Raw genomic sequence first — 23082 nt, 5'->3', positions numbered from 1 at the left:
AACTTTACGAACCCACATTAGATCATTTTGGATTGGCTTTTTATCTTTTTCAAATTCAGGTTTCAACTTCGGGAGAAGTAACTAAAAAAAATATATTAAACTTAATTGGAAAAATCAAACCAGAGAATTCTAATCTTGTCACAGGGACCAAACTACACCATTTTCATCATGAAAAGCTAGCACTGATATGCCAATAATGGAAACATTTTAGCCCTATAAACAGGACCAGTCAGCATTTTATTATTTATCATATGGGAAAACTTACAAAACATATACTTTTCACTTACCAAATATTCATCAAGTATAAATCAGTTCTCTCTTACAGTTCTATTATGGCAATGAATCTATAAAATAGATGTGTAATATAGCGGCACAGTCTAAGCAAGTGCTCTAAGTCTCTGTAAGTCTAGAGGTAGAAGTCTTCTCCGTTGAATCATCCAATGTCAGGTGCTTGAACCCTGCATAAAGATACAGGGTAGTTACAGCTGTGCTAAGTGGCAAGAGCATTTATTATTTTCCTTAAAATATAAGAACAGTTGTTGCCCCGCTCAGAAGCAGAAAGATCTAGGGACCAGGAGAGAGGAGGTTCTACTGGGAAAATTACATTAGGAACAGCCAATTTTAAGAAAGTTAATGCTGAAATTTATGTTCTGTCATTGTTATTCAAGTTACAGATAAAGCCAAACCCTAGGGAGGGGTTAAGTTTGGACTTTATACAGCCTGTGCATATATGATTCAAAGTAGAGTGGAAACTCCATCTGCTTATCACATGTAATAAAATATTTTCCCCCTTTACAGGATTGCTTTGAGATTTAATGGTTTACACTCAAGGAAGTTTCTATCACTGGTGAATAAGCTGTTGGTAGTCAAGGCTCTGAAAATGCACTGTTGGCTGTAGTTTGTGCCTGGACCAAGTTTCCAGGGAAACAGCATCACATTGCCATGGGAGCTGTCCACCCTTACTTAAGTAGCCCTCAAGAAGCTTAGTATAGCCTTTCCCAGAACTATATGCACAGCTGCATACCTTATTGGGACTTGCTTCTGAATGTGAAGTATGATTTACTCAGACTTCTCAGTATGGTTTAAACAGTGAGCAGCATTGTTTTTGGATTCTCTTAAAAAAACCAGGCCACTTATTTATGGGGAGATTTTAAAAGGCACGTAGGCAACTCCCATTTAAAGTCATTAGGAGTAAGCACTTAATTCTCATTTCTTCCTTTGAAAATCTCCCCCTTAGTGCTAAATATATAGTTAGGAGTATAATTTCAGACTCCTAATTTTGAAAATCTTGGCCTCAGTGACTTGACCATTCTTGCATAAGAATGAGGAGTTCCACTTTCCAATCCTGGGCCTAAGCCAACATAATATCCTTCCTCCTATGACAGGGTATTTTGAAGGAGTAGTCAATGAAAAAGATATGTGTTCTCCACTATTGGAAAGGTGAAAATAGCCCAAATACAAGCAAAATCTGGCTAACATACCCTGACTAGAGGCATCAGTCTCCATTGTTCCAGATAATTACTCACACAAACACTATATGGTTGAGGCTCCACAGATTTCCAAAAGGAGCTGCTGACCAGAAAGCAAATGAATAGAAGCAGTCAAGAGCAGTTTCTCTACTCAGAAGCAGGTCTTAGCAAATCTTCTGGGAATCTCACAGGGAAATTCTAGCATGATAACTCTGTTAATTTCAGTTCTGTTCCCAGTCCACAGTTCCTACACTGCTCAGAGAAGGAGATAGTATGCAGTTGCTGCAAAGAGAGCCAATGGAAGCACCAGGTGTGGGATTGGAATCCCTGTGGATCATTAGCACCTATGTGGTTAATGGGCCATGCCTGCTGCTTCCTCTGTGGGAACACTGTGATCGAGTCATGTGAGGACACATCATAGTAAGAATGTTTTTCCATTCATAGTGTCCAAATATATTAGTGTCCAAGACACAAAGAGGTAGGTAGAACATGCCCACTTATGGAAAATGTTTTTATTTAATTTATTTATTTATCTATTTATTATAAATCCTCCTTACTTTGAATGCTTTGGAGAAAATTGTTCCTAAACAGTATAATCCTGCCATGCATATTTCACCCATTTTGCTGCTAAGGCCTCTTTCAGTTTGGGATATACTATGTTATTCACACAAGTGCCTTTCATGCTAATTTTTAAATTCTTATCTAAAAATAATGCCTTTATACAGCTGTGCCAAATTCTCCTTGCCCACTTGCTTCAGGGCTAGTACATTTTTTGACTGTCAAGTAGAGTAGCATTAGTTTTCCCATTATCATCAATCATCTGGGTAAAGGGTGAGTGAGCAGATTTTGTGTCTGGGCTGGTAAATTTTCATTACATTTATGTAAGTCTGCTGTATAAGTCTATCATCCCCACCCCTAACCACTCTCTTCCCCCTCACCCCCTGTCACCCAGAAAGCTGAGCAGTGCCTTCTCTTTCAGAGTATCCTCTTTAGCTTTCTGGGCTTTTTTCTTCTTCTCTCCATTGCATAGGGTATCACTGTACAATGAAAAATACAATCTAAGCTGTTTTTTCACATCAGTTACTCTGAAGAGCCACATTTCAGCTTACATTATATTTATGTCAAAACTTTGTGTATAAGGATTAGGTACAATGTATGTTAAATAGATCTTAGATACTAGTTCTCCAAATGAGGGTCCTGTAAGTTGCAAACTACATGAAGAAGTTAATTCGTTGAGGAAGTCTTGGATTGATGCATGTCTCTTCCCATGGCCAGCTCCCCAAAACAAACAATAGATTATTTTTAACAATGTTCTTTGGTGTTACAATTTTATGGTTAAACAGTTCTGATTTTAACTTTCCAACAAGATTTGAGAGAGAGAGAGAGAGAGAGAGAGAGAGAGGTGGAACTTTGAAATATAGTTCTTGAATGAATATGAATAAGAGCAACAGTTACCAAATAGAATTATGTTTTAAACTACATTTTTATATCAGGTTTTGATACACTGTAATGCTCAAGTACCAAGTGTTAGCTGCTTCTTTAGATAAGCCTGGAGTTTAGCATTTTACCCTTGGAGGACAAATGATCTTGTGCTCCTATGTTAGTGAATTGGATGTGGTAAAATTAACAGTATGCATACAGGTCTGATTTTTAAAATACATTGAATTAGATCTATTAATGATTAACACCTTGATATTTGTTTTGAAGAGCATCTGTTCAAAGAAAACGAGCCACAGTGGTACAGGAGTTAGCTAGTAAATGCTACTGACCTTATGTGCAGTATCTGCAAAACTTTCTAAATATCTCATGTAGCAGTTTCCATTCCTACCCCTTTTTCTGTCATGGAAACAACCACATCCTCTATTATACAGAAAGCTATAATATTGTAGTGCATGGCACAAATCACTTCAAGAGTGGAGTTAGAATCAACTTAGACATAATAATAGCAAAGTCTTAGAGAAATATTACTTCACCTCCGTTCTGGAAGGTTACTGGAATGAATGCTTGCTGAGAATCTTGATTGTATTTCCCTGAGTAAATGCATGTTGCAGGATGTTTGGGGTTCTGCCTTGCTGTGGCAAAAGTTGCAAACATAAAATCCATGCATTTTTAGTACTAGCTCATATGTGAGATGAGGAGATGCTTCCCTTAAAACTTGTGAGTTATAAACTGCAATTTTCTTTCTTTCTTTCTTTCTTTCTTTCTTTCTTTCTTTCTTTCTTTCTTTCTTTCTTTCTTTCTTTCTTTCTTTCTTTCTTTCTTTCTTTCTTTCTTTCTCCAGGAGTATGTGTACTTGTAAATAAATTAGAATATGACACAGTATCCTGTATCTGTAGCACGTCATTTTTCACCCAGTAAAGAGATAGCTCATTGCTGGAGTCCAAACTTTCCTCACAACTGTCATCCTTTAGATGAGTATTTCACCAATTACATGATTAGGAAAATAAGTTATTTTCCCTCTTCATAGCCCTTATACATAAAAAATAAGCAATGAAAAGCTCTAGAAAATGTTACTTACACCGAACATATTTCTATCTTGTTCTGGGATTATTTCTCCACAGAAATGTTTGTGGTGTCCTTTATTTTAGTTTGTTCCTCTTTTTAAAGCAATTAGTTCTATGGTTGATCCCAGGACAAAGCTGAGAATTATGAATGTTGAAACAGCTGCTCACAGGGAGAAAACACACCTTCATTTTTGACTGTCATTCCACCAGAAGTCTTGAAAATCTTACTTCTGCACCCTGTCCTCCCCCTTCTATTCATTGAAATGACAGCAACTGCTCCACCATTAGGATCAATATCCAGGCCATTATGTTGGCAAAAGAAGCAGCAAATCACATTTACGTGGATTGTCAGACTCATTATTATAAGCAGATGGCAGCCCTTGCACTACAATGCAGCCGAGAAAAGACTGACATCATTTCAAATTAAAATCTATAATGCTAATACACATCTCTGAGTCTTTGTACGGGCCTTAGTGCATTAATCTTCTGAATGATTTGCCAATGTGTATGCTGCTTTAGGTGTTTTCACTTGAGTGGAGCTAAAAGGAGGGCTTTTAACTGAGAATGGTTAACATTTATTCATACAGATTGATAGAAGTTAACATGCAATTTTCTTTACTAGTAGCTCCCTAATAGGAATCAATGGGACATTTTGAAAAGAAAATGCCTAGTTCAGAGGCCCAGCTCAATAAATGTGTCAGCAGCAGAAAAAACAATGCCATGCCCCTTTGCTTTACACGAATTCATCACATTAAACTACTTAATTATAGCATAAAACCAAAAATCTTCTTAAACATACATGTATTGGAATAAGCCAATTCTACATGCCTATTAAAGAATGAAACATTAGCTTTAGAAATAAAACCCTAAAATCATTTCATAGCTGCTCCAGAATTTCACTTGTCAAACTGGGGGGGTGGGAGTGGGGAGAAAAAAGGATTTGACATTATCATGGAAACCAACAACTTTATACATTGTTTTAACAAAAGGAAAAATTGACACTGTTTCATAGTTATGCTAAACAAGAAAAAATTGTTCTGGGAAAGGTGTTTTCTAGATTTGCTTAATTGCAGCAATTAGCAGTGCTAATACTGTTTATCTTGGCATCAGTTCTAGAATTTTTAAAGGTAAATATTTTTGTGTTTGGACTTGGTGCGGAGAGAGGCTAACAGGGCTCAGAGACTGCTACCTAAAAGCACAGTCAACACACCGTCAACCTGTGGAACGCATTGCCAGGGGATGTTGTGAAGGTGAAAACTATAACTGGATTCATAAAAGAATTAGATAAGGTCATGGTGGATAGGTGCATCACTGGCTATTAGCCAAGATACTCAGGGATGCAACCCCATGCTCTGGGTGTCCCTAAGCCTCTGACGGTCTGTCTACACAGCAACTAGGCTTGCGGGGCTTGGGCTGTGGGGCTGTTTCATGGCTCTGTAGACTTCCAGGCTCAAGATGGAGCAGGCCATACAAGCGGGGTTCCTCACCCCCTCCTGTACTCCATGTAGGATCAGGACACAATCTAGCCAACAGCTTTTAGTTCATTCATATTCTGACATGCTATCAAATGTTTTTGGGCTGGTCTCAAGGATGTGAATTAGCTATATGGTTTTAAACATACCATTGATAGTGTTGACTTTCTAAGCCATTTTTTTTTCTAAGTAACCCAGCATACCTGAAGATAGACTTCAAAACCCCAACATTACATCCCATTATTATACATCCCACATACATTCTATATACATTCTATATACATTACATTATTACACATCCCACATACATGATAATACAATCACTCAGTGAGTATATTTTTCACATATGCATGGAGTTCATCAAAATAGAGCATACATCCAAATTCCACAGTCTGCAGTTCAATGGGCACAGTTTATCCTAACTTCCTCCATATCCTGCTACTGAGCAATGGATAAAGCATTCATTCTTATATTTTATTAAATGTAATAGGTCACAATTCACTCTACTGCTTATTATGGACTATGGTCTATTTTTCACTAGAAATATTAACCATCGTAATATATATATATATATATATATATATATAAAATACAGCAGTACCTTAGTGGTGCCCTGTAAGTAATTGTCTTAGAGCAGGTGTAATCAATATTTCCTAAAAGGTTGATGAAGTGAGAGACATCATACCGAAATCCACTGGTTTCATAAGGCTAGTGCTCAATCTGAAACATACTGTATATATTTCTTTATCCACCTCCACTCCTCTCTCCTGCAGTTTGTTTCACTGACTGAACAGTTAAAGAGGTATCTACTTAAGGATATCAAAAGGTGTAGTAAATGGGAGGCAGGCCATTGGGAGAAAAATAGGGAGGTCGTTCCACCTGACCTCCTCCTGATCTTTCTCACTAAGAAGGTCACTGCTCTGCTTCCTCAAGATTGAGAGACCTGAAAGAGGAATGGCAAAAACAGTACTGAGCTTTCTATTTTGCAAAATGTTTTCCTCCACACTTCAGATCAGTTTTCTATTGCAGTAATTCCCACTGGAAATATTAGAATCTTTCATCCTTGTCCATTATGTATTGCTCATTCAGGAGCATAAATGAACATCAAACAAGTGATAAGATCTGGCTTTTCTCTTTGCTGAGTTATGTTAATACAAGCAGGTGTATTAAAACATCTAAATTAAAGTTTTCTGTGACTGACGATTTTTATCAACATTACCAAAGATTTTTTTCTATCTACATAATAAAACTTAATTTTCTGAAATTTGGTTAACATATTATATAGAAAAAATACTATGAACAAATTCCTGCCCTTTATACTTGCAGCCATACAGATGGGGAGAATAGTGATGCTAGCTGCTACAGTGAGGCACTAAACAATCCTAGAAGTGCAGGATGGGATGGCTCAGAGAAGCAGAGGCTTATGGGGGAAACACCTAGTGGGACATAACTTACCCAAAAAGAAGCAGCATGCTTCCTTCTCTAACATGTACTGCACATCCCAGCATAGGCACATGAGAGCCAGGGGTCAGGCTGGTAGATCATGCCCACTTCTGATTATTTGTGTTTTAACCACACCCATTATATTATATAAAAATATTGCTCGGGCATGTAGGAATGAAATCAGGAGGGCCAAATCACACCTGGAGCTGCAGCTAGCAAGAGATGTTAAGAGTAACAAGAAGGGTTTCTTCAGGTATGTTGGCAACAAGAAGAAAGCCAAGGAAAGTGTGGGCCCCTTACTGAATGAGGGAGGCAACCTAGTGACAGAGGATGTGGAAAAAACTAATGTACTCAATGCTTTTTTTGCCTCTGTCTTCACGAACAAGGTCAGCTCCCAGACTGCTGCGCTGGGCATCACAGCATGGGGAGTAGGTGGCCAGCCCTCTGTGGAGAAAGAGGTGGTTAGGGACTATTTAGAAAAGCTGGACGTGCACAAGTCCATGGGGCTGGACACGTTGCATCCGAGAGTGCTAAAGGAATTGGCGACTGTGATTGCAGAGCCATTGGCCATTATCTTTGAAAACTCATGGCGAACGGAGGAAGTCCCGGATGACTGGAAAAGGCTAATGTAGTGCCAATCTTTAAAAAAGAGAAGAAGGAGGATCCTGGAAACTACAGGCCAGTCAGTCTCAGCTCAGTCCCCGGAAAAATCATGGAGCAGGTCCTCAAGGAATCAATCCTGAAGCACTTACACGAGAGGAAAGTGATCAGGAACAGTCAGCATGGATTCACCAAGGGAAGGTCATGCCTGACTAATCTAATCGCCTTCTATGATGAGATTACTGGTTCTGTGGATGAAGGGAAAGCAGTGGATGTATTGTTTCTTGACTTTAGCAAAGCTTTCGACACGGTCTCCCACAGTATTCTTGTCAGCAAGTTAAAGAAGTATGGGCTAGATGAAAGCACTATAAGGTGGGTAGAAAGTTGGCTAGATTGTCAGGCTCAACGGGTAGTGATCAATGGCTCCATGTCTAGTTGGCAGCCGGTATCAAGTGGAGTGCCCCAAGGGTCGGTCCTGGGGCTGGTTTTGTTCAATATCTTCATAAATGATCTGGAGGATGGTGTAGATTGCACTTTCAGCAAATTTGTGGATGATACTAAACTAGGAGGAGTGGTAGATATGCTGGAGGGCAGGGATAGGATACAGAGGGACCTAGACAAATTGGAGGATTGGGCCAAAAGAAATCTGATGAGGTTCAACAAGGATAAGTGCAGGGTCCTGCACTTAGGACGGAAGAACCCAATGCACAGCTACAGACTAGGGACCAAATGGCTAGGCAGCCGTTCTGCAGAAAAGGACCTAGGGGTTACAGTGGACGAGAAGCTGGATATGAGTCAACAGTGTGCCCTTGTTGCCAAGAAGGCCAATGGCATTTTGGGATGTATAAGTAGGGGTATAGCCAGCAGATCGAGGGACGTGATCGTTCCCCTTTATTCGACATTGGTGAGGCCTCATCTGGAGTACTGTGTCCAGTTTTGGGCCCCACACTACAAGAAGGATGTGGATAAATTGGAGAGAGTCCAGCGAAGGGCAACAAAAATGATTAGGGGTCTGGAACACATGACTTATGAGGAGAGGCTGAGGGAACTGGGATTGTTTAGTTTGCGGAAGAGAAGAATGAGGGGGGATTTGATAGCTGCTTTCAACTACCTGAGAGGTGGTTCCAAAGAGCATGGTTCTAGACTATTCTCAGTGGTAGAAGAGGACAGGACAAGGAGTAATGGTCTCAAGTTGCAGTGGGGGAGGTTTAGGTTGGATAATAGGAAAAACTTTTTCACTAGGAGGGTGGTGAAACACTGGAATTACCTAGGGAGGTTGTAGAATCTCCTTCCTTAGAAGTTTTTAAGGTCAGGCTTGACAAAGCCCTGGCTGGGATGATTTAATTGGGGATTGGTCCTGCTTTGGGCAGGGGGTTGGACTAGATGACCTCCTGAGCTCCCTTCCAACCCTGATATTCTATGATTCTATGATTCATTATGCAACATGAACTAGGATTCTATTGGGCAGCAGTGCTGAGCAAAAGTGCTGATGGAAGAAGGTCTCTGTGCTAGCTGCCCTTTTCCTTCCCTTCCCCCCACATCTGCACTACATAGGGCAAGATTTAGACCCAAGGAATTTAGAGGTAGGGGGAGATTTCAAAGATACAAATGGTATTTAGGTGTCTAACTCCCATTGAAAGCCAATTGGGTGCCTAAGTGCCACTTGTATTTCTGAAAATCTCCATTGTTTGAAAGAAAATCACTGTAAAGCTGTCTATATCACTTGCCTCAGGAGAAGGAAAGAGTAAAGAATTCCACAGGCACAGTTCACAAAATATTTTTCAAAAGTCCATATTCTGTAGTTCAGAATGAAGGGTGAGAACTGGATTTAGTTTGATTTGGACTGGACTGGTTTTTGAGGTTCAACATCTTTTCCTTTCATTAATTTTATCTTTCATCAATTGAAATATAACTAAGAGGGAGAAAATTTGGTCTGAACATTTCCTGAGAATTATTAACCTGTGGAATAATTTTCCAAAGGGAAATTCTATAAATCCCATTAATTAGCACATTTAAAACAAAATTGGACAAAAAAATAGTTAATTTATAATAAGTAACAATCCAGCATTTGCAAGGAGATGGACTAAAAATTTAAAAGGTCTTTTCCATCTCTATGGTCTCAGGGCTTGATTTTACTCTTGTTTTCCCTGGTGTAAATTAGTGAAATCACACCTGGAGTTACATGAGGGTATAGAATCATAGAACCATATGATATTAGGGTTGGAAGAGACCTCAGGAGGTTATCTAGTTCAATCCCCTGCTCAAAGCAGGACCAACACAAAGTAAATCATCCCAGCCAAGGCTTTGTCAAACCAGGCCTTAAAAACCTCTAAGGATGGAGATTTCACCACCTCCCTAGGTAACCCATTCCAGTGCTTCACCACCCTCCTAGTGAAATAGTTTTTCCTAATATCCAACCTAGACCTCCCCCACTGCAACTTGAGACCATTGCTCCTTGTTCTGCCATCTGCCACCACTAAGAACAACCTAGCTCCATCCTGTTTGGAACCCCCCTTCAGGTAATTGAAGGCTGCTATCAAATCCCCCCTCACTCTTCTCTTCTGCAGACTAAATAATTCCAGTTCCCTCAGCCTCTCCTCATAAGTCATGTGCCCCAGTCCCCTAATCATTTTTGTTGCCTTCCAATCTGGACTCTCTTCAATTTGTCCACATCCCTTCTGTAGCGGGGGGACCAAAACTGGATGCAATACTCCAGGTGTGGCCCCACCAGTGCCGAATAGAGGGGAATAATTATTTCCCTTGATCTGCTGGCAATGCTCCTACTAATACAGCCCAATATGCCATTGGCCTTCTTGGTAACAAGGGCACACTTCTGACTCATATCCAGCTTCTAGTCCACTGTCATCCCCAGGTCCTTTTCTGCTGAACTGCTGCTTAGCCAGTCGGTCCCCAGCCTGTAGTGGTGCATGGGATTCTTCCTTCCTAAGTGCAGAACTCTGCACTTGTCCTTGTTGAACCTCATCAGATTTCTTTAGGCACAATCCTCCAATTTGTCTAGGTCACTTTGGACCCTATCCCTGCCCTCCGTTGTATCTACCTTTCCCCACATCTTAGTGTAATCTGCAAACTTGCTGAGGATGACGAACTTGCTGAGAGTACATGAGAAAAGATTCAGGCCCCATGATTCAATGAGTAACAAGACACTTGACTTGTGGGGTCTGTTTGACATACTAAGAAGAAATACTGTTCATGTGGAATTTCTAGGCTGATGAGATTACAGCTTGTTTTATAGACTCAGAAAGTTTGTAGAATTTAGGCAAAGCAGGTATTACTTTGAGGATAATAAAACTTGTTTATATTCATTGTCTCTTAGTGCAATTGTTAGATCATTCCCAAGTCTTTAGTTTTCCACATCAACTCTATGTCTTACTATACTATTTCTTTCAATAGGTAAATAGAGCCCAATAATTCATTTCCCCTATTAAGCTTGAGTTCTTTCTATGACTGATTCTCTCATCTATGATTCAAAAGACTGAATGAGGGTATAACATTTTTAACTATTAGTGAAGATCTCTAGAGAAACAGTGGCCAAAAAACTAACTGTAAACTATAACAAGTCATAGGAATCCATATACCCACTTCCTGCTTGTAATGCTTATGTGCCCCATTGATAATCAAATATTTATTACTTTTCTTTCCGGGGTATAATGAGTTCTATGAAGCCCTCTAAATTGCAACTGTCTCATTCCAATAACGGGTAAGTGATGGGAGCAGATGGGATTAAAAACATGGATTGTAATTTTTGTAGAAGTGTCTCTAATAGTAAAAAATGAAGGAACAGAAATACAGGAAATATATGCAAGTAGAATGGTTTGAAATTGAATGTTTTTTACATGTTTTGAAGAGGTACTAGGAACTTTTAAAAATCACAACACATGAGAACTTGTACTAGCTTGGAAGGAATAAAGAAAATATTTGGGGTGAGGATTTCTGAAAATTGACTTTGCCAGCTTTGAAATATTGCTAACGATAAGAAATACCATGATTTTGTACAGCATAGTTCATTTAAATGGAAAACAATTATTTATAACGTTCACAAAAAGGAATTGCCTCACCATTCCACACATGTTCACAGATGCATGCAAGTATATAGGGACATGCACAAAGGCATCCTGCAATCCAGGGGAAGGGCATTTGTCAGATGACTATTAGTTATTCCGTGATTCACTAGACAGCTTCTGTCGAGTATTGGAGCAAAACTGTAAGAGTTTTATTAGCTAAAATGATGAAGATGAGAATGATAGATGGGCTTTAAAGGTAACCATCTGCACTAACTTTCAAAGGTGTTGAACTGGCGATCTTTCCTCCACTTCCTCCTCTCTCATCTCTGATACAAATTTGCACAAATACAGAATCCCCAGTGAGTGGTAAACTGGGATCTGGACAAAGGTTTCTCTGCTAGGATGAGATGAGTGTGGTATAGAGTGAAAAGTTCAATATATGATGGATGAGCCAGTGAGAATGAAGGTCACTCTGTCAATGGTACACAAGAGAGGATTATGGGTGAGAATGGCTCCTAAAGAGTATTGGATAAATTGTTTACAAAACAACTATAAAAGAGGGATTGAATAAACTATCTTCAATTTTGTCATTGTTGAATGATCACTGGAGCAAAGAAGCTAAAAGATACAAAACAGACAAAAAATGGACACGTGAAAGAACTCCCCAAAAATACAGGTGATATTACACCTTGGAGTAATGAGGTATAGGACCCTATGGTCTTTCAAAATGGAGTAAAGATTAGACCAAACAAAAGAAAACATGAAAAAACAAAAAGGAAAAAATATTCACCCAAAGCCTAAATTAAATTAAAACATAAAATCACACCAGAAAGAATTCTTTAATCAAAGTCCACAAGATACATAAATCTATTGTACATTGAGTGAAAAGGGAGAAGAAAACATTTAAAGTTGTAACTGTGCAAAACATGTGACAGTTTTGAGTAACAGACTATTTTAGCTTCCAAAGCCAATCAGTAACTATCCTAACAAAAAAAGTCTCTAGGCATATCAAATAAATTGACGTCCAAAGGCCCAGATATTTCCAAATGTATTGTTCACTGTAAACCTAACAATAACAAAAATAGCACATGATCTTTGTAATGCATAGTTGTTTTAATCTTAAAATAACATTCCCTGCCATATCTAACCTATATTTTCTTTCATATAAAAACAATCTGGAGATGATTGAATTTTAGATTGGTTACAATTGGAATAGAGAAGTAATGACATTTAATATTATATATTTTAGTTATTGTTCAGCATTATTCTAAAATATTTCCTTTAAAACATTATATTTCAGATAGAAACATACCTTTAAAAAGTTTAAGTATGTAACTTCTCCTATAATTTTCAATAGAAAAGAGATTTGAATAAAACCAGGGATACACACATCTCCTTGCCTCAAGATGTACTGAAACATGCGCACAAACAAATCCATGCACCCACACAGCATCAGAGAGTGCCAGATTTGATAGGTTGGATCCAGGGTGTTATGCCATATCAAAGTAGTGTATAGGAAGATTTATTTTAATTGAATTATGATCAGAGGTGTCAGGGTTTTTCTGATGTGCTGTTTCTTAACAGAGGTGTCCTTCATTTAGCCAAACATACTGTTTTGCCAAATCTGTAAACCCAAATTCCTTTTTCAGAAGGTAGACCCTTCCTGTTGAATGAAGTATGCACGGTGAGGCTTATAAATATTCACAAAGGAAAAGTATGGAAGGTAAAAATATCCTTTACCTTTTGGAAAAAGGACAATTAGTTTAAAAAAAATGCCAGCCAGGGGGGACATCTAATAATCTTCTGGAAGGAAAAATAAAACTGACTTTTCCCAGTATTGCTAATAATAATATAACGGATTCATTTTATATTAATTAAACTGTGGTTCTTCTTTTCTATATTTTTTTCAGTTAGCAGCCAAATATATTGTACTTTATAGCTAGAACTGGACTTCACCCAAATTGGAAGTGAAATTGCTTCAGAAAGGTATTGGGGGTAACTTTATAACAGAGTGTCTTGTAATGAAGGAAACAATATTTAATAAGAGATCTCCCTGTAAAACAATATTTTTGGTAAACTGGGTAGCATGATAACAGTGAGTGAAATTCACCACTGTGCACTGGGCTAGTACAAGACTCTCTTCATCAGTTAAGCCTCTTACTGAAGCTGAGTGAAGGGGGCATCAGTGTAATGGCCACATGGAGGCTTCTGCAATTCCATTCCACAGCACAGGTCTCTGCATAGGTCCTGTGTGGAAAAAGATGGTGATGAAAGAGGGCTGGGACAAAAGCAGAAGAAGAGCTATGGGAACATATTTACATGGATCTGGTATACTTTCCAAACTGCTGAAGTGACACAGAGGATCAACCCTGCTGCACTTCACCAACATAAAATCCAGTTAATCTGGATTTTATGGAAGTCGAGTGAGTTTCTCTCCTTAAGAGGTAGGGATGTGTATGTGATGCCTGCCATCTGGGGTGACACACCAGCATTGAATCAAGGACCTCTAAAGCTAAAAGTATGAGCTGCTACATCTTGAGCCAAAGAGTCTTCATAACTGTGGACAGCAACAACTCACATCTTCTGTGGATAGGCACAGGGGGGACCTCTAACCCACACTCACGGGTTGGCTACATGTACATATGCTATCCATTGCAAATGTTCAGTTTTTAGGATAGATGCTGCCTATATATGAGGCATCTTCTTTAATGCTCATTCTGAAGAATTCTTGCCCTTTAATTCCACACATCTTTTAAAAACTCTATTGTGGTTTCTTATGTCAGCAGGTGTCTTTGTTATGAAGGGCCCTAAGCTAATACTGATTCTATAGTTGGTGATCAGGGCACTCGTCTGGGAGGTTAAACACCCCCATTCAAGTCCCTGATTTGACTCATTAAGGACTCACAATAACCCACCACAGTATCTCATCCGTCTTTTGTGTGTTCAAACCTTTTAGTCTTAAGGCATTCTTAAAATGTATATGTTTTTACAATTGATTTAATATGTATTGCTGGGCAGTGCCTTCACAGATGTCAGAGGGTTCTCTTTCAAATAATGTTAAGATTTAACAGTTCTTATTCACCCTGGTGAAAGCTTATTGATTTTTATCATTTGCACTAATGATAGTAGTATTTATTATTATGTGCTTGAAACATTATCATTGCCATTAGAACTGTGGAAAATGTTCACCATTTAACAACCTGAAACCATTTAAAACCTGACTTTTGGGGATTTTGTTACAAATTATAAATTCAACCCAGTTTTGCTAAAACATTTATAGTTGTGTGTGTGTTGTGTGTGTGCTCCACATTTTTATTGAACCTGGTGAATAATGGTTTCACATAAAACTGGAATTTTTTTCATTGTGCATGATTTCATTGAGAAACCTAGTTAACGTTGGAGGGTTTTATTCCATTTTACTTTGCGACTGTGATTTTTAACCCCAAAACCCACAGTGAAACTCAGGATGTGAAGCCACATATATCAAAATTTGGTTAAAATAAGAGGCTCCCACAGGCCCCTGAAAATCAAAACTCTGAATTTCTTCACTGCTTGAATTATATATAAAGTAACAAACAAATCAAACTAATTTCAGGCATCTCTCATTAATTCTTTGAGGACATAAGAGATTCTTGTCAACAAACAGAATTTTTGAGGCTCAATGTACTAAAAACTCAGCTGGAGCTAACATTAAGCACAGAAAAAATAAATCTAGTTTGCCCCACAATATCTGAGGCATGTGAACATAATGGGCATGTCTAAACTACCAGTGGAAGCAGTCCTCTCAGCCTGAGTTGACAGGTTAGCAGTGATTTGAAGTTGTGGCTTAGGCTGGAGGTTGGACTTGGAAGACAAGAGGGGGGAAGGGCTTCAGATCCCAGCTTCAGTGTCACTTAATGATGGGTAACCTAGGTATCTATTTTGTTTGAGAGAGAGACATATTCATGAGATATATACCATATGCTACTCCTTCTCTGTTCTTTTTCAGTTCTTAGTAGGTGTCCTTGTTTGTTCCTGATGAGGGTGTTTGTTGGTGTCTGCCATTTACCACTGATAAGCTGTGTCATTTTGTAGATGGTTCCTTGTTCACCACGAACAGCTTCATCCTCTGCTTGTGTTGCCAGATTATCAATATAATGCTGTTCGTCCACTCTCACGAGGCGTTTGACCTCCTGGTGTGCCTTGCTCCAGCTCATGGTATTTGTCCTTTAGCTTCTGGGATTTTGTGTCTAAAACTCTTTTTCTTTAGGGCTCGTCTAGTTTCTATGGTGTTCCATGTGCTGGGTGTAATCCACTCCTTCCTTCTCTTCTGCCTGTAGCCTAGACAGGCCTCTCTGCTCTGCTGTTACCTTGTCCCTCTTCTTGTTGATCTCCTCATCTGCATTCCCCTTCTCTTCATCAAGGTCTGAAAGTGCTTGAAACCTGTTCTTTAACTGCAGAATGAAAGCTTTCTATATTTTAAGGGATTTTAGCTTGTCAATATCATAATGTCTATGTTCCTTGTTTGGTCAACCCACACTTCTCAGTTTTAGCTTGATGGCGGCTGTCACAAGATGGTGGTTGCTGCCAATATCTGCACCCCTTCTCATTTTCACATCTGTCAATGAGCGTCACCATTTGCCATTGATCATGATATGGTCAATCTGGTTCTTATCTCTGCCACCTACTAACAACCGAAAAAGAACAAGAAATGCGCTGGACAGAGCATTTCAAAGAATTGCTGAACAGGGAGCCACCTAAAGAGGAAGCCAGCAGGAGGCAGAAGAAGATCTTGATATCAACACAGACACCCCAACAAAGGAAGAGATAATTCAAGCCATCAAATCCTTAAAAAATGGGAAAGCTCCTGGCTCCAGGCCCCTCTGTTTACATCAGTCTGGGAAAGGGAAATAATGCCAGATGAGTGGACCAATGGGGTTATAGTGTAGATACCAAAGAAAGGAACTTTCAGTGATTGTACAAACTGATGTGGTATCACACTTTTATCTGTGCCAAGCAAAGTATTGTGTAAGATCATAGTCCAGCCTATATCAGAGGCAGTTGATAGCATTCTCAGAAAAGAGTTATCTGGTTTTCAGAAAGGGCATGAATGCACAGACTAGTTCTTCACTCTACGAAACACAATAGAACAGTGCTTAGAATGGCAACGACAACTCTACCTAAATTTCAATTTTGAGAAGGCTTTGGATAGCATTCACAGGACCAGCCTACGGCACATTCTGGGGGCATATGGAATTCCTTTCCATATAATCAAAGTCATCAAAAGTTTCTATTTCAACTTTACATGCAGTGTTGATCACAGTGAACTCAGTTTTGAAGTCATCGGGGTGTGTCATGTCTGCAATCCTCTTCAATATTGCCATCGACTGGGTAATGCTACGTACGACAGAAGACATTCCAAGAGGCATTAAATGGACACTCTTCTCATCCCTTGAAGATCTGGACTTCACAGATGATGTCACTTTCCTATCACACACCCAACACCACATACAAGAAAAAAACAATTTGACTCAACGCATTCAGCCAGCAAATTGGACTGAAAATCAACCGCAATAAGACAGATATTGTGACATTTAATATTGCCTCACCATCACCAGTACGGATAGAGGATTATGTTCTCACCAATGTAGCAACATTCACATACTTGGGCAGCACCATCAGTTAGGATGATGGAACAAACCAGGACATCTGGAACAAATCAAGAAATCCAGGAACACCTACAGGAAGTTAAATACAGTCTGGAAATCATCAAAATACAACACCAAAACCAAACTCAAGATGTATCAGAGCTGTGTACTTTCAACACTATAGTGCAGAAAGCTGGGGAATGAGAAAGTATGACATGTCCAAACTGTCTTCATTCCATACAACCTGCCTGAGAAAAATCCTCTGTATCTTTTGGCCCAGAACAATCTCAAACCAAGATCTATTGACACAGTGCAGCCAAGAGAATCTGAGCACCATCATTGCCAGGAGGTGTTGGAGATGGTTCGGTCATGTGCTTTGGTTGGAAACTGATTCTATCACCAGAGTAGCAAAAAGATGGACAACTGAAGGCAAGCGAAAATAAGGCCACCCAAAAACAACATGGTGAAGAGCTGTGAAAGCAGAGCTGAAAAACCTGGGGCACAGCTGGGGAACCATTGAAAGACTTGCCAGAAACAGACAGGAGTTGAGGAGCTTTGTCACTGTCCTGATCATCAGAGGCATAGTAGGAACATGATGATGATGATAATGACTCCTTCTCTATGAAAAAAGAAAAGGAGTACTTGTGGCACTTCATCGGATGAAGTGAGCTGTAGCTCACGAAAGCTCATGCTCAAATAAATTGATTAGTCTCTAAGGTGCCACAAGTACTCCTTTTCTTTTTGCGAATACAGACTAACACGGCTGTTACTTTGAATCCTTCTCTATGTGGACTCAAAAAGTTAGAGAAGCCCACTTAAAATTGTTCCTCCTGGAGTGCTCACCATGCAAGCCTCCTTGGACACTGAAGCTTGTGTGTGGCTAATTATCAAGTGCTTCTGTCCAAATACAATTATTTGATTTGGGACAAAGTGTCTCAGTTTGTGGACAGACTACTTCAAAGACAGCAAGAGGAGCTGAAGTCCGTCAAGTTCAAAGTACAGCTTATAGCTTGCACATTCGTACCATCTGTGCTAGATGTCTCCAACATAGCAGTGCTTATTATGCCTACATCAGTGGCTATCAGAAGATCTTTCTGTCTCCAATCTTCAGGGATTCCCAGGGAGGTGCAAAAAGGAATTGAGGCCCTTTCTGTTCAGGATAATGAACTTTATAATTCAAAGATGGATTAGGCCCTCCATTTCTTTCATACCTTTTAAGACAAGAAGGGACCATTGTGATCTTCTGGCCTGGCCTCCTGCATAGGACTTCCCTGAATTAATTTATGTTTCAGCTAGAGCATATTTTAAGAAAAATATCCAATCTTGATTTTACAGTTTCCAATGATGGAGAATCCACCACAACCCTTGTTAAATTGTTTTGATCGATAATTTCCCTCACAGATAAAAATTTGCACCATATTCACAGTCTGAATTTGCCTAGCTTCAGCTTCCAGCTATTGGATCTCATTATGCTTTTGTCTACTACACCGAAGAACCCTCTATTATCAAATTTCTGATTCTTAAAAGAACTTGAGGGTGACTGCATTCTCTGGGTCTCTGTGTTCCAGCCCCAAGAAAGAAGCAAGAGAAATGACAGATATCCTTCAAGCAGTGTCCTTCTATTGAGGACTATTATTAGCCTCAAATGACTTTGGAAATCCTGAGAAAGAAGCAGAGATTCCAGTGATTACAAACCTCTTCCTCTACTTCTGTTCTGTGCCTTGTATCAAGCAGCAAGTTTGAAACAGTGTCAGGAGCCTGGCAGAACCTCCATATGATCTCTTCGCTTCTACATTTCCCTTTTGGAAACCACTTCCTTTATTTTTGGGAAGCGTGGTCTCAGACCATCCCATACCAGTGGGTCCTGGAAATCTTAAACAAGGGTTAGTCTATCCAATTCTAGTCTTTTCCTATTCCTTATCCCTCTTCACTATCCTTTTTCAGGGACCCTTCCCAAGGGATACTCTTAAAACAAGAACTGGATTCCCTTCAACAACTAGAAGCAGTGGATCAGGTGTCCTTATAGTTCAGGGACATGTATTTTTATTCCCATTATTTTCACATCCTAAAGAAGAAAGGGGATTATCATCTCATTCTGAACCTTTGACATCTCAACAAATTCATCCATCAATTCAATTTCAGAATGATGACTCCAGAGGAAATACCTCAGATTCCCAGTAAGAACATCTCACTACCAGTTCAAGTTCCTGCCCTTTTGTCTTTCCACAGAACTGAGGGTATTCACCAAGTGTTTTGCAATTATAGCAGCTCATCTAAGGAAATAAGGAATCCAGGGCTACCCATACCTCCATGACTGGCTAATTTCAGGAAGATTGCTCCAAGTGACAAAATGGATCCAAATAACTTTAAAGCTCTTTGCCTCCCTGGACCTCAAAGACAACAAAGACAAATCCATACTGACTCTCATTCATAGTATAGAGCTAATAGAGGAAATGTTAGATTCCAGCTCAGTGAAAGCTTCCCCTCTATAGAAAGATTCCAAATAATATTAGGTCTCATCAACCAACTTCATACTCATCCAACAACAGCAGACACAACATGAACATGTTGGTCATGGTACTGCAAGAAGTCCTCTCCTCTTTAAAGCTATGGAAATACTTTCTTCAGGTGTGTATCAAAGAAACTGTCTGCACCTCTGCCTGCCAAAATACTGTTAGCAGACACCTTCACTAAAAGATGAGGGGGTCATATAGATCACTTTCATATTCAGGACACATGGTTTCCTCAGGAAGCTCATCTGCACATAAACATCCTGGAACTCAGAGCCGTCCACCTGGCATGCAAAGCAATCTTACTGCTATTCCAGGCATCACAAAGCAGGTGCTGACAGATAATACCACAGCTATGCATTATGTCAACAGATAGGGAGAAACAGTGTAACATGCAGGAGTGGGTTTTGTTGGAGATTAGACTGTGTATCAGCTTCACGCCACATCAGTCTGTCTTCTCACCAGCAAACTCCGTGAGACTCTACCAGTCTTAACTTTGCCTATCAGGTAACAATCAGTGAACTCCAGACCCCAAGCTCCTCAGAGAGGTGTCTCTGCATTGCACAGCCCCTTTCACAGAGGATATTAAATTGGTTGCCCCTTTAAAGAGTCAATATACTGCAATCCATTAAATTAACTGGTGTTTGACAAACAGTTATTTCAATCACAGCATTGAATTGGTGTATAGTAAAAGTAAAACAACTTTATTAAACAAAAAGTTATAGGGTTAAGTGATACAAAGTATAAGGAGTAAAGATAGAGGGGTTACAAAAAACCAAAGTAAAAATATGCTTTCTAATGTCTAAGACCTAACTTAACAAACTACAGTCTTTGTTCAAGGTAGTTTCCTCATCAGTCTTATCCAGGATTCCCAGAGATTCCCAGGCTCTGTTTTTTCTTTTCTCCCCAGGTGAAGGAAAATTCAAAGTCTTTCTGAGTGTCCTCATATCTCAAAGTCTGCCTTTGTTTCAAGAGTCAAACTGATCCCCTGGGCTTCAGTTTCCTATCTCCTCTGGGGGGCCAGCTCCATCTTCATAAGGTGTCCCCGGTGTGTTTCTATATCATACTTTCTGCTGCAGTTTTACAATGTAGATGTCACGGTAGTAATTTCTGATGCCAATTGACTAGAAGTTGTCCTTTCTTTTTATGACCCTAACAGGCCAACTGCCTGACAAACTTGTGAGCTTTGATGGTTCTGTTCACCACATATATAAATTGTCAATCTTCTTAATTTATATTTAAGACCCAGGCATACCTGTTTTCTGCTTTGTTCAAATGCAGACTTTAAAACATAATATCAGAGGACATCCATAAGTCCACATACAGCATGGTCACATACATTTCACAATGATATGATTGACCAATGTGTTATTAGTTTTCAAAGGATACCTCATAAGGAATATTTTGTACAAATATCATTACAGTAGCATGTGACTACAGGGGTGCCTAGGGTCACAATCAGGTCTTCAACACCATCCAAGGAGGCCAGTTGGCTATGGACTAGGTGCATTCCAAATCAAATCATACGACTGGCTCCACATTTTCTTGGTCTTCAGAACACCTTGGCAGACCAAATGCTGCAGGAAGTTCTCAGACAACCGTGAGTGCTGTGTCAAAAACTCAGTCTTACAGAACAGGAACTAAGGACAATCATAAACCTGACCACCTTCTGTAGATTAATAAAGCTTAGGGCCTAAAGGGATCACCACATCATGATTCTATTCTGACCTTCTGTATATCACAGGCCACCAACACCATCCAGCACCCACACACTAAACTCAACAACCAAAATTAGACCAATATTAAGTGAGATATATCCAGATATTGCTGGCAAATCACCTGCACCCACATGATCCAGAGGAAGAGGGAAAAAAACCCAAGATCACTGCCAACCTGACCTGAAGAAAAATTTCCTCCCAATTCCACATGTGGTGATCAGTTAGACCCTGAGCATGTGAGCAAGAACCAGCCAGCCAAGTGCCTGACAGAAAGAATTTTCAGTGCCGTCTCAGAGCCCTGGCCCACTGTCCCTCATCCAGTCCCATCTACAGCCATAGCCAACTCTGATGCTTCAGAGGAGGGAGACCAAATGTTCCCCATCCCCAAAAATCATGTTGGGTGTATGTGTGTGTCAAAATTCCTTCATGACCTCTGCAGGTGGCTGGCTGAAGCCCTGAAGTTTTTTTCAAACATCAGGCATAAACCAGAAGTGAGTCCAAAGCCTGTTGAGGCCTGGGCCCTTCCATCACAAGCAACCCCGCCATACAATTGCACTTATAAATTTTTCCAGCTCTGTCTTTAAACTCACTTAGCTGTTTGCCCCCACAACACTTACTGGGAGGCTGTTCCAGAACCTCACTTCTCTAATGATTAGAAACCCTCTTCTAATTTCCAGCCAAAATTTATTCATGGCCAGTTTATGCCTAGACCATCCATTCTGCTGATCATCCTAGTAGCCCTTCTCTGTACCTGACCCAGTTTAAATTCATCTTTCTTGAATATACGAGATCTCAATTGTACAATTTCCCCCCAGGTCAGGTTGAGAGTGACCTTGTCTTTTTTGTTTTGTTTTGTGAGATTTTTTTTGGCCTTCCTTTGCAGCATGTGGGTGCGGGTCACTTGCCAGTATTCCAAATGAGGTCTTACCAGTGCCTTGTGCAATGGTATTAATACTTCTTTATCTCTACTGAAAATTCCTCACCGAACACAACAAGATTTTAAATCAAGACTGAATTTTTTTTTTCTAAAAGATATGCTCTAGGAATTTTTTGGGGGAAGGCTCTACATTCTGTGTTATACAGAAAGTCAGACTAGATGAACACTGTGGTCCTTTCTGGCCTTGGACTCTATGAATTCTAGGATCATGTTTGCCTTTTTCACAGTCAAATCACATTGGTGGCTCATTGTCATTCTGTGATCAAACAAAATACCCAGGTCTGTCTCCTCCTCTATCACTTCCTACTGTTGAGCCCCTAGATTGAGCAGAATTTATTATTAGACCTGCATGACCTTGCACTTTGTACTATTGAATTTAATCCCATTTCTGTTACTCCAGGTCATCCAGATCTTCCTATATAATATTCAGGTATTGACAATGTCTCCCAACGTTGTATCATCAGCAAATTTCACTAGCACACTCCTACTTCTTTGCCAAACTCCTTAATAAAAATATTGAATAAGAGTGGTCCCTAAACTGTTCCTCGAGGAACCACACTAGTAACCTCCCTTCAGTCCAATAGTTCACCTTTCAGCACAACCCGTTGCCTTCTCCCCTTTAGCCAGTTCCTTATGCACCTTAAAATTCTTGTACCTATCCCCATCTTCTCTAATTTAACTAACAATTTCTCATGTGATACCATGTCAAATATATTCCTAAAGTCCAAGTATATTAAATCTAATGAATTTACTTTATCCAAAAAATCAGTGATTTTCTTA

The sequence above is a fragment of the Lepidochelys kempii genome, chromosome 2 (genome assembly GCF_965140265.1).
Source record: "Lepidochelys kempii isolate rLepKem1 chromosome 2, rLepKem1.hap2, whole genome shotgun sequence".
Classification (NCBI taxonomy): domain Eukaryota; kingdom Metazoa; phylum Chordata; order Testudines; family Cheloniidae; genus Lepidochelys; species Lepidochelys kempii.
This window is presented reverse-complemented; position numbering follows the sequence as displayed.